The sequence below is a fragment of the Salvelinus sp. IW2-2015 genome, unplaced genomic scaffold, assembly GCF_002910315.2.
Source record: "Salvelinus sp. IW2-2015 unplaced genomic scaffold, ASM291031v2 Un_scaffold1937, whole genome shotgun sequence".
Lineage (NCBI taxonomy): Eukaryota > Metazoa > Chordata > Actinopteri > Salmoniformes > Salmonidae > Salvelinus > Salvelinus sp. IW2-2015.
The window spans coordinates 35,091-47,411 of record NW_019943294.1 but is presented as its reverse complement, the minus strand read 5'-3'; the positions used below and the strand labels follow the sequence as shown (position 1 = coordinate 47,411).

General features: G+C 43.1%; 1 pseudogene; it reads right to left on the bottom strand.

Annotated features, from left to right (window-relative positions):
• The window catches only part of LOC112072466 (prostaglandin F2 receptor negative regulator-like), a 47,971-nt pseudogene extending 36,276 nt beyond the window's left edge, over positions 1-11,695 (bottom strand).
• Positions 11,696-12,321: the final 626 nt, after the last annotated feature.

Below are 12,321 nucleotides of genomic sequence, written 5' to 3'. Positions count from 1 at the left end.
CACAAAAATGTAAGTATAAGTGTAACAATTAAAATGAATATACGCGAGAACGATTTAGGACTGGAATGTAACAGGTTTCAAAGCTAACGAAAGAAAGTACAAGGATAAATCCATTAAAACCATGATCACGAATCATGCTACAGAGACTGAACTGAGACTAAATTTTGGATTGGGTTTATATTTTCTCAAATTAAAAATTGGTATCTCTATAGGAGCACTGGATATCTGGTAGGTGAGATGACTTCACCTATAGCTCACTACTGGATGTTTAGACAAGAGAGCACAGACAAGGCCTGTTAGACTTTTACCCAATGCCTATTTACCTTTAGATCCTCATCAGTACGGAACAGTCACATAGTGGTGCATGGCCTACCATAGTCCCACTGTACTTAGATAAAGCATGTAAAGAGGAAGACCATCCTACCATGTTGTCATTACCTGACCGAGCTAGTCACCACTGCTCTCACCCCATTCTTAATACATCCACATTGCAGGAGAGTTCGGGGATATGGTGTCCCAGGCAACACTGTGTGTAGGTTGTTGTGTGTGTGTGTGATGGTGTGTGGTTGTGTGTGTGTGTGTTGTGTGTGTGGTGTGTGTGTATGTGTGTCGGTTACTAACCACCCAGGGATCAAGGCACTGACAGGGAGGGTGAATAGATCTCTGGGTCAGAGCTCTCACAACACAAAAAATGCTGCCTGCTAAAATTAAAGTAGGGCCATAGAAACAATCACAACCCAGGATCCACATCTCTCTAGCTGGTCCTTAAACACTTACGATATTTTTACGTACTGTAAGTGGAGACCATATGTGTGGAAGTCCATCACCTACCGACTTCTATAAATCCAGACGTCAGATATCGCAATATCTTCAGGGTTAGGGTCAAGGGGAGTGAATTAGATACACGGATGAATGTTTAACAACGACTAAAGTCCATAAAAAACACACCCATCCCTTAACCTGTAGGTGTGAGAAGCTGCCCACTCCCATCTCCACAGTCTGTCTCCGATGTATCTGCTACCCTCGGCAGTACCATTTCCTACACGTTTACACACGTACACCACAGAATGTCATAGCTGCGTACACAACCCCAACCAAACCAATCCAACCACCCATCTTGAGAATAGCCTAACGAGAACCCTCCGATCTGCATAGCCGGGGAGGAGCACTTCCTGTGAACACATACACCATCTGGGCACAAAGTCAGATATCCACCATTGGATGCCGGTTCTACCGTAGCCGACAAGTGAGCGGACAGTGTAGGGTGGGGAGTTGAAAGTGGGTGCGTTGTGACTGGAGAGGGTTGATGTCGCAACCCTCGGGACCAGGGCTCGGGGGGCCTAGCGGGACACCTTCAGGAGGTTAGCAATGGACTGTAGGGAAGACACACAGTTACAACAATGGACTAGCGTCGTTCATTTGATGTTACTCTACACGAACGAGTGGTTCTTAACACTGATGTTAAAATGCATAGTGTGAACAGAGAAGCTAACAGATGTTGCCGTAAGCAACATCTCCAAAATGTCCATCATGTTCCGTTTCTCATCGAAGAGTTTTACTGCTTTTATAATCATGAATCTATTAATCAATGTCACAGTTAACAGCCATCTTCCTTATTCTGGCCCTATAAACACATACCCCCCTCCCAAAACCACAAAAAAACACACGGTTGGTAGGCCTGTCAGTGAGGGTGCTAATGGGGGTGGTGCTGTACACCACGTATGATCCGTAAGGAGGGTTGAGATTGGATATCAACAGAGAGAGAAGCCTGGATCTTACCGTGACGCCACCAGCTGAATAACAGAAGAAAATGACGAGGCGGGGAAGGAGACGAGACGAAGGCAGGAGACAGGTACATGTCATCTTCGTCACTCATCCATGTCCGTAATCAGCCCACCTCTACCTCTATCCAGATCTACTACCCCCATCACCTCAGCCTCTAAACCCAGAATTGCATACTGTGCTTATAATGTTCATATTCCTGTTGACCTTCTTACTCTAAGCTACGTAAGCTGACATTCTACCAAGTCTTTGATTTTCGAACTTCATGTCCTGGAGCTGCCAAATCGCACTGTACACTCAATCAGTTAAAAAATCTCCCTTCACACCATGTAAACTATCCCTGTATATGGTAGCGGGTACCGAGAAATGAACCATCCTCACACAACGAAATGACATTCTTAATGTTGAACGTGACTGAAGCACATTCAGTGGATCATGAATAGTTTTCATAGAAAAGCAGAAGCAGCATTCAGTCTGTTCAGGGCGGGAGCAAAGAAGTTGTCCGAAAAAATATTTGGGTCTCCCAAATGGACAATGACCCGAAGCATATTCCCAAAGTGTGCCAAATGCGTAAGGACAAAAAGTCAAGGTATTGGAGTTGCCATCTTAAAGCCCTGACCTCAATCTATAGAAAATTTGTGGCAGAACTGAAAAAGCGTGTGCGAGCAAGGAGGCCTACAAACCTGACTCAGTTACACCAGCTCTGTCAGGAGGAATGGGCCAAAATTCACCCAACTTATTGTGGGAAGCTTGTGGAAGTACATTGACCAAGTTAAACAATTTAAAAGGCAATGCTACACAAATACTAATTGAGTGTATGTAAACTTCTACCCACTGGAATGTGATGAAAGAAATAAAGCTGAAATAAATCATCCTCTCTACTATTATTCTGACAATTCACATCTTAAAATAGAGTGGTGATCCTAACTGACCTAATACGGGAATCTTTACTGTATTAAATGTCAGGAATTGTGAAAAACTGAGTTTAAATGTATTTGGCTAAGGTGTTTGTAAACTTCCGACTCAACTGTATACACACACACACATAAAACAAATGTAAAACCTGTTTTTGCTTTGTCATTATGGGGTAATTTTGTAGATTGAGGAAAAAATATATTAATCAATTTTAGAATAGCTGTAACGTAACAAAATGTAGAAGAAGTCAAGGGGCTGAATACTTTTCGAATGCACCGTATACATGTCAAGTCACTTTAGTCGGAAGAAAAAATTAATTAGACAGACAAGTGAGCCAAGCAAACACAAACTGAGTGTTGGTGGAGGATGCTGTTTGGTCGACACACCCATAGGAGGTCAGTAGACTGCCTCACCTACACAGGTGACTCTTCATACCAGAGTAAACTAATTTACACTACATGGTGTTACATCAATGGATCTCACTGTACTGTGTATACAACCGTCTACTAGTTCAACTACACACGAAACATTGTTAACAGCACGGCTAAAAGCAGCATAAAAATCAACTACTAGTTCAAGAGCACTTAGATTTCACAATATAATCTCACCCCTCTACTTGTTCTAGCTCTCCTCATCAGCTCAATTCACCATTAAACCTCTCTTCCTCTCCCTCAGCTCATCAGAAGACTGTTCAGAACAGGGCAACAGTCAGCTCAACAGAAGTAACAACCCACATTTGACATGAGATAAATACACCCATCTGGCATCTGCTCTCCAAGTGTGTGCGTGTTGGAAGACTCAACATGTGAACATGAGTGAAATCACCACTTGATCACCTCTCACTAGTGTGTCCCAAAGCAGCAGATCTAGGAACAGGTTTTCCCTCCCCAAAGCAGATTAGCATAATTGGAGTTAAAATTACATCACTGATCCTGAACCAGTCCATCTAGGAAAGTGCAGCTGTGTCATGTAAGTGTACTGTAGTGTATACAGTATATAAGTGCACACGTGTGTGTGTGTGTGGTCTGACAAACACACCAGCTTAAGAGAGCGAGTCATGTGTAAGCAAGGGATATGAGCCGTGTTCAATAGAGCACAACAAACCACAACCAAGAACATGAACACACACACGCGCTGGATGGGTCTTCCAACCCAGCCAACCTCAGTATGTAAACTAGAAGTCATAATGGAGTCTGACTAATCTAGTTTGAAGTTAAAACAGTTCTCCTAAACGGATATACGGTGATTCCACCACTCTCTCTGATGGTTAAGACACTCAGTCTATAAGTCCCTCTCATACTCGTGTCTGACCCACCTTTGAGCGTCACCCTTGCGTCATAGTTCCCGCTGAAGACAGAGTCCGTACTGGGTGTACTGCAGAGGTACGTGGCGCTGTCTGAAGACCTCACTTCCTGTATCCTCAGCTCCACCACGCTGTCCCCCAGCCGCACCACGCTCAGGTCACCACTGGCCACCCGGTCGCTTAGCGACACGTCCGAGTACTTTGGTTCGAAGGTAGAGATTACTTGGATAGACCCCGCCCCCCCCTGCTGCATGGTCCAGTCAAAATCCTGCTCCCTGGGCCCTTCGTAGTCAGTGACATCACAGCGCAGTGAGACAGGTTGGCCCTCCACACGGAGCAGAGGGACAGGGGACACAGACACCACCCTGGCATGGGATACACCTAGAGAGAACACACACACACACACACACACACGTCATTGACAGATACGCATACATAAAATCCACAGAACCCCCCCACACAATGACAGCGTTCCTACCACATCAGACTTCCTTCGCTAACCTCCTGAAAGCATCTCTGCTTAACAATACGCATACAGTTGATACATGGATATATTTAGCACAGGGCAGGCTAAATATACACTTAGATACTACCTTTGGTTTGATTCCTCTGTGATTCCAAACCCACAGTATGTGTGTGGGTGTGTGTGTGTTCTATAAAAAAGGCTCACATATTGACACCTGAACCCCAGCGTCGCTGCACTCAACGGGTGAATCAATAACCTGAAGTGGGTCCTCTCCTTGCCTTTATTACCACTGACATATAGTAACAGGTGAAAGCAAAGCCTATGGTAACCTTCTTAGACTGGAGTAGAAGGAGGAAAGGAGTTGAGGAAAGGAAGCCACTAGAGACTATTTAGACACACCCATAGAGAGACAGTCTTGCTAGAGAAGGGAACAGCCTAGACCACTTACTCTAGCTAGAGAGAGAACACCTATATGAAGTACAGGCTTGTTTGGATGGGCATAGGGGAAAGAGCAGCAAACATGCACACACACACCAGGCTTGTCTGAACAGGCTGAGGGGAAGAGCGTGTACATGCCATGGCCAGCATGGAGCAACACATGCTCCCCCACCCACACACCACAAACCACACAACAGTATCAGGAAAAATGATAGAGGTCAGCTCATTTGGCAAGAACAAAGTGACGATGTACCAGGAGCTTTCAAAAGAACGACCCCACAGCCCAGAAATAGTCCCGGTTACATCCCAACTGGAACAACCAAAGAGCAAAGCCTTCTGGGAACATTTTCCATAACGCTCTACTTCTAATGGTAACGTTGGCAGCATTCCAATATGATCCTACACCTATCCTATCCTTGCCTTGGTTGGACGTTTGTTGGGATCCTTAGTGATTACCATTTCAATTCAAAACGCCTTGTTGACATACAGTATACTTAACCCTTTTTCCTGTCCTAGCGTTTTGGGACACTCAAGGAACTGGAAAAATAGACGTTTGAGGGAAGGTGGTCCATAAAACATTGCTGGAACAGTCTGGTTCTGGGGAGGTCATCTCTTTGATTTACCCTACGTCATAAGAGAAGKGATAGTATACTGGTCGGACACCACTTAGGAGTGTGACTAATATTACCACGCAACTCTTTAGCCACTCTTATCCAAACAAACAGCCGGAGGGCCACAGAGTAAACAGGCAATATGAGACARCCCAGTTAGGGTTAGTGTTCCCACATGGCCATATCACTTGTTTAGGGAAGACATAAGTGGCCACCTGTGCTAATTAGCAGTCTAGCGTCCCCGAACACCTGTTTGTAATCTGAGGAAGTGTCGTTTGTCAACTGGAGGCACACAGCTTGTTGGTCTGTGCAAAACTGCTACAGGAAGTGCATCTTTTTTTACTCAGAAAATTCTTTCTTGCCAATGTGAAAGGGGCATATGTTGCCAAAATTGTTAAAACACCGTTGGAATTGTAGTTAACATGGAGGCAACAATGGGCAAATGTAACTGCTGAAAACCATAAATACAGATAAGGGTTTTGGAGAGCTAGGGCAGTAGTGCGTCATCAACCATGTTTGGGGAGGTGTGCATGTATTTATTGTTTAGGCCAGGGTTGTCAAACTCATTTTGCCCCGGGGGCCGTATTCGGTCTTCAACAAGGTCCGGTGGGCCGCACTGAAAAGTGGTTATATTTCCTCGCCGTCAAAAATTTGCTAAAAATATTCCTGTATCCATTGTTTTTGTAATTTGATGCTCTGTCTAGCTTTCATTTGTGATTTTCTGCGAGCTGGACAGCAAATAAATTCATGTAGGTCCATTATCATTTCTACAGTTTCGATTTGGTTTTAGTAATAAAAAAGTATATTAAGTTTGTATATTAAATCAATTTAATTAAACCACCTGTGTGCAGTATATTTGACACCCCAGGTTTAGGCTATAGGTCTAAAAACCATCAGCATGAGTCATAACGACTGGCGCCAAGCTGTTAGGAAAATCAAATGAGTGTGCTCCTATACTCCCTTAAAAAGACCTTCACTTCACAAACGATCTGTCATTAATTGACGTTTTTGCCGAGATCGTAGTCGCGCAATTTTATACTAAAGAAAAATATGAATGSAACAATTTAAAATTATTTACTGAGTTACAGTTCATAAGGAAATCAGTCAATTTAAATAAATGAATTAGAACCTAAAATATGGATTTCACATGACTGGGAATACAGATCTGCATCTGTTGTCATGGATCAGAAAACCAGACAGTATCTGGTGCGACCACCATTTAACACATGCAGTGCGACATCTCCTTCACATTGACTTGATCAGGCTGTTGATTGTGGCCTGTGGAATGTTGTCCCACTCCTCTTCAGAGGCTGTGCGAAGTTGCTGGATATTGGTGGGGACTGGAACACGCTGTCGTACACGTCGATCCAGAACATCCCAAACATGCTTAATGGGTGACACGTCTGTTGAGTATGCAGGCCATGGAAGAACTTGGACATTTTCAGCTTCCAGGAATTATGTACAGATCCTTGCGACATGACGCTGTGCATTGTACTGTTGAAACATGAGGTGATGGCAGCGGATGAATGGCACRRCAATGGGCCTCTGGATCTCGTCACGTTCTCTGTGCATTCAAATTACCATCGATAAAATGCAATTGTGTTCATTGTCCGTAGCTTATGCCTGCCCACACCATAACCCCACCACCACAAGGCACTCGTCACAACATTGACATCAGCAAACCACTCACCCACACGATGCCATACAAAGTAGAGGTCGACCGATTAATCGAAATTGGTATTTTTTTTTTTTTTACACCTTTAATCAATCTTTATTTAACTAGGCAAGTCAGTTAAGAACACATTCTTATTTTCAATGACGGCCTAGGAGGCAGAACGACAGATTTTTAACCTTGTCAGCTAGGGGGACCCAATCTTGCAACCTTACAGTTAACTAGTCCAATGCTCTAACACTGATTACATTGCACTCCACGAGGAGCCTGCCTGTGCCGCGAATGCAGTTGGCTAAGGTAAATTGCTAGCTAGCATTAAACTTATAAAAAACAATCAATCAATGACTGTCATTGCTCCAATATGTACTTAACCATAAACATCAATGCCTTTCTTAAAATCAATACACAAGTATATATTTTTAAACCTGCATATTTAGCTAAARGAAATCCAGGTTAGCAGGCAATATTAACCAGGTGAAATKGTGTCATTTCTCTTGCGTTCATTGCACGCAGAGTCAGGGTATATGCAACAGTTTGGGCCGCCTGGCTCTTTGCGAACTAATTTGCCATAATTTTACGTAATTATGACAACATTGAAGGTTGTGCAATGTAACAGGAATATTTAGACTCATGGATGCCACCCGTTAGATAAAATACGGAACGGAATAAACGTTTTGCTTTCGAGGTGATAGTTTCCGTATTAGTCAAAGGTATACGGTTTAGAGAGAAATAGTCGACGCGTTATAATTCCTGTAATAACTTGCGGCTGAACTTGACAGGGGTTCCTTCGTTATGTTACCGTTCATGTCTTCCATAGAGAATGTCTTGATCTACTTCAAATAAGGTCTGTGTTTCGTGCAGGCTTAAACCGCCTCAACGTTTTGATACCCGTGTAAATCTCACTAGGATAAGTTAAGTCAACATATTTTCATAAATCCACTCTACAAAAAGAATKATCTTCGCTTATATTTAGCCAATATTGATCAGAGTTACCTTGTCCTATGGATATCTACACAGTTATAAAATTGGCAAGGTGGTGTAAGCCTACACGAAACACAGACCTTATTTKAAGTGAATCTAAAAATATCCTATGGAATAAATGAAGGAACCGCTTTTCAGATTTTGCTAGGTGTCATGGGAATTATGACTCGCACTTTGGTCGTCAATTCTTACTATGCCCATTATTAAAATAGGATTTCCTGCATATAGAAATTACAGTTTTTGTTTTCAACATTCCTCACAGGTAACTTAAACTCTATTTTTATTCAAACAGTTGAGAGTATTTGTCTCCTATGCAGACTCTTCAGTATCATTGTCACTTCAGAGCTGTGTGTGTGTATGTATTATATTAAGTTAAAATAAAAGTGTTCATTGTTCATTCAGTATTGTTGCAATTGTCATTATTACAAAAATGTGTGTATGATATGTATGATATATATATATATATATATATATATACACTGCTCAAAAAAATAAAGGGAACACTTAAACAACACAATGTAACTCCAAGTCAATCACACTTCTGTGAAATCAAACTGTCCACTTAGGAAGCAACACTGATTGACAATAAATGTCACATGCTGTTGTGCAAATGGAATAGACAACAGGTGGAAATTATAGGCAATTAGCAAGACACCCCCAATAAAGGAGTGGTTCTGCAGGTGGTGACCACAGACCGCTTCTCAGTTCCTATGCTTCCTGGCTGATGTTTTGGTCACTTTTGAATGCTGGCGGTGCTTTCACTCTAGTGGTAGCATGAGACGGAGTCTACAACCCACACAAGTGGCTCAGGTAGTGCATCTCATCCAGGATGGCACATCAATGCGAGCTGTGGCAAGAAGGTTTGCTGTGTCAACGTAGTGTCCAGAGCATGGAGGCGCTACCAGGAGACAGGCCAGTACATCAGGAGACGTGGAGGAGGCCGTAGGAGGGCAACAACCCAGCAGCAGGACCGCTACCTCCGCCTTTATGCAAGGAGGAGCAGGAGGAGCACTGCCAGAGCCCTGCAAAATGACCTCCAGCAGGCCACAAATGTGCATGTGTCAGCATATGGTCTCACAAGGGGTCTGAGGATCTCATCTCGGTACCTAATGKCAGTCAGGCTACCTCTGGCGAGCACATGGAGGGCTGTGCGGTATCGGCTTTTTTTGTCCTCCAATAAATCGGTATCGGTATTGAAAAATCATAATCGGTCGACCTCTAATACAAAGTGGTCTGTGGTGAGACCTGATGGAGGACAATGGAGGCGGCTAAACGGCGAGGCATGTTCAATCCGCCGTCTGCATTGGCTGTGCAGTATTTACAGTATTTACTCTGCAGAAGTCATGCGGTTTGCCGAACAGCTGTTGTGAAGGACGTTGTCGTGRAAGTCAGTTTGTGTTCATACAGGACCTCCCTACCATCACAAACATTCACGTCAATACGGAGCCCTCCACATTCTTACAAAATTTGAAAGGCGCACAGCGATCTGGTACGGAGCTCAATTTGACCTCTGTGTGCCTACAGAGGCTTCATAATTGAGTCACACCATCCATACGGTGGCGCCGACCACATTTTCAGATCAAGCCGAAATTGGCTCTTATGGTAGAGAAATGAACATTAAATTATCTGGCAACAGCTCTGGTGGACATTCCTGCAGTCAGTATGACAATTGCACGCTCCGTCAACATATGTGGCCCTATGTTGTGTGACAGAACGGCACATTTTAAAGTGGCCTTTTATTGTCTCTAGCACAAGGTGCACCTGTGTAATGATCATGCCGTTTTATCAGCTTCTTGATATACCACACCTGTCAGGTGGATGGATCATCTTGGCAAAGGAGAAACATCACTAACAGGGATGTAAACAAATTTGKGCACCAAATTTGGGAGAAAAGCTTTTTGTCTTAAGAAAAATTTCTGTGATCTTTTATTTCTGCTCATGAAACAWKGGTCCAACACTTTACATGTCGCGTTTACATTTTTGTTCAGTGTACAACTAATCTAACTAAGCTGTTTGGTGCAGTATTTCAATTATAATAATAAATAAAGTGTATGAATACGAGTCATCTCGTTAAATGACAGACTTTCCTGCAGAATCCCTACTGTTGACCAGTCACCGAAGAAAGTGCGTAGACTCCGGCTTGCCTCAAGAAAATAACGTGTGCCCGAACAACCGAAAAAAAAGAATCKTTATAATATATGCACTAACTCTTCCGAACGGTTTCGGCTGGGAACCATGCGGACGCCTTTAAAGCCATCGGGAAGGGCGGAAGGGCACACACATCCCCTGCTCCAGGAATGCTGGAAACATGTTAACTGGAGACATTTGATAATCTCATAGTACCACAACAATTTTTAAAAACTCAGCCGCTCACACAAACACACTGGCACGGGAAAGCCCTGAGCGATGCAGAGTATACGTTGACAGACACACACTCCCCATCCTACACAATCTGACACACCGTTGTGATATAAAATGTGTCCGATCAACTAATCGAAAAGGATATTTCTTCCTTGATCACTGAGATATGATAACMAATGACTATAATAACAGGGATGTCCATCAGTGGTGGACAGTGCTCCATTCCAAGTTCAACTACATCAGTTCAATTTATCAAGGGGATCTATGCGAATTGGACCGCTACCCATCGCGTGTTATGGTGCCTCCTTGTAACTGGACCATTGTCAAGGCTTGTCAACTTAACTTTTAATTGATTTAATGACATCAATTATCTCGTTCGTTTTCCTTTGATTGAACAATTAAAAGTTTCGACCGGGATTTGAGGAGCTGATATGGAAAATTGCCACACACCCTCCCTCACCTGTGACCAACCACCGTAGCCTACATGTAACGATGAAGTTGGGCGTGGGAAAATCTATTCACATATTTAAAAACGGTTCGTTTTAGTAAAACGCACTGTTATGTGTAATTCATTTAGGAGAAACAGCATGATCAGTAAAAATCCGGTGATAATGTTGCCTTTAAATGAATTTGACTAATTGCTTTGTCAATGAAGATTCTTATCAGGTTAAGTGAAAACGTGCCCGCGTGTGCATGTCAATCWAATATTTCCCACTAAACGACAGCAYACGCGTTATTATGACGATATTATCAGACCGTTTGACAACCCTTTTTCAAATATAACTTACCCATCGATAAAAACAAGAGTAGAAGAGAGAGATGTTCCATCCTGCAAATTCGCGTCTTTTTAACTCCCAGTTTGTTCCTTTGTCATTAAAATCCGCYACGGGTGAAAGGARTCCTCTCGGACCTTCAGTTCAAAAACCCAACCACCGGCGACCTCTCAGAAATCCCCAAAATGCTGTCCACGAGAACCGATACTGGCGAGTAGACGTTCGGATATCCGTTAAATGGACGTGCGTGCAGTGAAAGTCCACTGGTCGCGACCGTGTACGCTCGCATAATTCATACTGAGTGTCGTTAATCAGTSTTTGGTTTTGGAACGGGAGAGGGAGGGAACAASGTTGCGGTGTCCGGAAGTCAGTTTTTGGAGGACGGGAGTAGCGTCGGGATTTTCACAGGTAGCTCTGGCCCAAGTCTCATCTCATGTGGTCTCACTAGTGGCTATTTAGAGCTGAATAATAGGCCTACAGAATATCATCATCGATACAGTATGTGTAACGTTAGCCTATTGAAGCCTATTGAAATGTTGCTCTCAGATCATTTCACATCTACAAGGGGCCACTAAGAGGTGTGTATAGTTTGTAGTTTTAAAGGGGAATTTAACTCAAAAACGATATTTTCATTAGTCCACTGTTGATACAGTCCTAAAATGCCTGGCATGTCAGCAGTCAAGTTGTCAAGATATTATACAAGGGTGGGTCTAATCCTGAATGCTGATTGGTTAAAACCGCATTCCAGCCGGTGTCTATTCCACAAGTTACCACAAGCTACATCTACGATGTTAAAGTGCCTATTTACCCTGTTCCATCTGACTGYGCAATCCACTRTCTCATCAGCCCAGCCAGGCAATTTATAAACATGATCTCCACTATAACAAACATCTAGATATTATCTCACATTTCTTTTAGACTAACATTTAGTTATCAACAGCGGAGATTTGTATTTACCCTCCTGTCTGTCATTTGCAAAATTGTTTCAATGTTGAAATTTGATCTCCAGCTGTCGCATA